Raw genomic sequence first — 5,000 nt, 5'->3', positions numbered from 1 at the left:
TCAGCAGGTGTGGGCCGTTGTGCCCAATTCTGCGTGTGTCACCACGCAAGACCCCGGAGTGAATTACGACTTCCATTAAAGATCTGAGAACGCTAATCGCACATGCAGGCTGTGACTAACGCCGCCCGTTAGCTGCGAGGTTGCCACGGAAACCTAGCTTTTTCAGACGGGCGGAGGGGTGGGGGAGTTGTGAGGCTCATGGGTAAATATTTCTAAAATCCACTAGGTTCCAGTAAAAATGACAAAATCCTTCCATGGTTTTAAATGGAAGTTGATACATTGGCCACAATAGGACAATATAATAAAATATACAATATAATATAGTGACTATATTACCACCCTAACACTAATACTGACTATATTACCACCCTAACACTAATACCGACTATATTACCACCCTAACACTAATACTGACTATATTACCACCCTAACACTAATACCGACTATATTACCACACTAACACTAATACCGACTATATTACCACCCTAACACTAACACCGACTATATTACTACACTAACACTAATACCGACTATATTACCACACTAACACTAATACTGACTATACTACCACACTAACACTAATACTGACTATATTACCACCCTAACACTAATACTGACTATATTACCACCCTAACACTAATACCGACTATATTACCACCCTAACACTAATACTGACTATATTACCACACTAACATCTACACTAATACTGACTATATTACCACACTAACATCTACATTAATACTGACTATATTACCACACTAACATCTACACTAATACTGACTATATTACCATACAAAACATCTACATTAATACTGACTATATTACCACACTAACACTAATACTGACTGTTACCACACTAACACTAATACTGACTATATTACCACACTAACATCTACACTAATACTGACTATATTACCACACTAACACTAATACTGACTATATTACCACACTAACACTAATACTGACTATATTGCCACACTAACACTAACACCGACTATATTACCACACTAACATCTACACTAATACTGACTATATTACCACACTAACATCTACATTAATACTGACTATATTACCATACTAACATTTACACTAATACTGACTATATTACCACACTAACACTAATACTGACTATATAACCACACTAACACTAATACTGACTATACTACCACACTAACACTAATACTGACTATATTACCACACTAACATCTACATTAATACTGACTATATTACCACACTAACACTAATACTGACTATATTACCACACTAACACTAATACCGACTATATTACCACCCTAACACTAATACTGACTATACTACCACACTAACACTAATACTGACTATATTACCACACTAACACTAATACTGACTATATTACCACCCTAACACTAATACCGACTATATTACCACCCTAACACTAATACCGACTATATTACCACCCTAACACTAATACTGACTATATTACCACCCTAACACTAATACCGACTATATTACCACCCTAACACTAATACCGACTATATTACCACCCTAACACTAATACTGACTATATTACCACACTAACACTAATACTGACTATATTACCACACTAACATCTACACTAATACTGACTATATTACCACACTAACACTAATACTGACTATATTACCACACTAACATCTACACTAATACTGACTATATTACCATACAAAACATCTACATTAATACTGACTATATTACCACACTAACATCTACACTAATACTGACTATATTACCATACAAAACATCTACATTAATACTGACTATATTACCACACTAACACTAATACTGACTATACTACCACACTAACACTAATACTGACTATACTACCACATTAACACTAATACTGAATATATTATTACACTAACATCTACACTAATACTGACTATATTGCCACACTAACACTAACACTGACTATATTACCACACTAACATCTACACTAATACTGACTATACTACCACACTAACACTAATACTGACTATATTACCACACTAACACTAATACTGACTATATTACCACCCTAACACTAATACTGACTATATTACCACCCTAACACTAATACCGACTATATTACCACCCTAACACTAATACTGACTATATTACCACCCTAACACTAATACTGACTATATTACCACCCTAACACTAATACTGACTATATTACCACACTAACACTAATACTGACTATATTACCACACTAACATCTACACTAATACTGACTATATTACCACACTAACATCTACATTAATACTGACTATATTACCATACTAACATTTACACTAATACTGACTATATTACCTCACTAACACTAATACTGACTATATAACCACACTAACACTAATACTGACTATACTACCACACTAACACTAATACTGACTATATTACCACATTAACATCTACATTAATACTGACTATATTACCACACTAACACTAATACTGACTATATTACCACACTAACACTAATACCGACTATATTTCCACCCTAACACTAATACTGACTATACTACCACACTAACACTAATACTGACTATATTACCACCCTAACACTAATACTGACTATATTACCACCCTAACACTAATACCGACTATATTACCACCCTAACACTAATACCGACTATATTACCACCCTAACACTAATACTGACTATATTACCACACTAACACTAATACTGACTATATTACCACACTAACATCTACACTAATACTGACTATATTACCACACTAACACTAATACTGACTATATTACCACACTAACATCTACACTAATACTGACTATATTACCATACAAAACATCTACATTAATACTGACTATATTACCACACTAACATCTACACTAATACTGACTATATTACCATACAAAACATCTACATTAATACTGACTATATTACCACACTAACACTAATACTGACTATACTACCACACTAACACTAATACTGACTATACTACCACATTAACACTAATACTGACTGTTACCACACTAACACTAATACTGACTATATTACCACACTAACATCTACACTAATATTGACTATATTACCACACTAACACTAATACTGACTATATTACCACACTAACACTAATATTGACTATATTACCACACTAACACTAATACTGAATATATTATTACACTAACATCTACACTAATACTGACTATATTGCCACACTAACACTAACACTGACTATATTACCACACTAACATCTACACTAATACTGACTATACTACCACACTAACACTAATACTGACTATACTACCACACTAACACTAATACTGACTATATTACCACACTAACATCTACACTAATACTGACTATATTACCATACAAAACATCTACATTAATACTGACTATATTACCACACTAACATCTACACTAATACTGACTATATTACCATACAAAACATCTACATTAATACTGACTATATTACCACACTAACACTAATACTGACTATACTACCACACTAACACTAATACTGACTATACTACCACATTAACACTAATACTGACTGTTACCACACTAACACTAATACTGACTATATTACCACACTAACATCTACACTAATATTGACTATATTACCACACTAACACTAATACTGACTATATTACCACACTAACACTAATATTGACTATATTACCACACTAACACTAATACTGAATATATTATTACACTAACATCTACACTAATACTGACTATATTGCCACACTAACACTAACACTGACTATATTACCACACTAACATCTACACTAATACTGACTATACTACCACACTAACACTAATACTGACTATATTACCACACTAACACTAATACTGACTATATTACCACACTAACATCTACACTAATACTGACTATATTACCATACAAAACATCTACATTAATACTGACTATATTACCACACTAACATCTACACTAATACTGACTATATTACCATACAAAACATCTACATTAATACTGACTATATTACCACACTAACACTAATACTGACTATACTACCACACTAACACTAATACGGACTATACTACCACATTAACACTAATACTGACTGTTACTACACTAACACTAATACTGACTATATTGCCACACTAACATCTACACTAATATTGACTATATTACCACACTAACACTAATACTGACTATATTACCACACTAACACTAACATTGACTATATTACCACACTAACACTAATACTGAATATATTATTACACTAACATCTACACTAATACTGACTATATTGCCACACTAACACTAACACTGACTATGTTACCACACTAACATCTACACTAATACTGACTATATTACCACACTAACACTAATACTGACTATATTACCACACTAACATCTACACTAATACTGACTATATTACCACACTAACATCTACACTAATATTGACTATATTACCACACTAACACTAATACTGACTATATTACCACACTAACATCTACACTAATACTGACTATATTACCACACTAACATCTACATTAATACTGACTATATTACCACACTAACACTAATATTGACTATATTATCACACTAACATCTACACTTATACTGACTATATTACCACACTAACACTAATAATGACTATATTACCACACTAACATCTACACTAATACTGACTATATTATCGCACTAACACTAATATTGACTATATTACTGCACTAACACTAATACTGACTATATTACCACACTAACATCTACACTTATACTGACTTTGTTACCACACTATCACAAATGCTGATGAGACTGAGACTGTGATGAGTCTGAGAGTGTGAGACTGAGACTGTGATGAGAATGAGATTGTAATGAGACTGAGACGGTGATGAGACTGTGACTGTGATGAGTCTGAGACTGTGAGAATGATACTGTGATGAGTCTGACACTGTGATGAGACTGAGACTGTGATGAGATTGAGACTGTGGTGAGACTGAGACTGCTGTGATTGAGACTGTGATGAGACAGATGAGACTTTGAAAATGAGACTGTGTGAGAATGAGACTG

This window comes from Electrophorus electricus, chromosome 22 (assembly GCF_013358815.1).
Source record: "Electrophorus electricus isolate fEleEle1 chromosome 22, fEleEle1.pri, whole genome shotgun sequence".
Taxonomy (NCBI): Eukaryota; Metazoa; Chordata; class Actinopteri; order Gymnotiformes; family Gymnotidae; genus Electrophorus; species Electrophorus electricus.
This window is presented reverse-complemented; position numbering follows the sequence as displayed.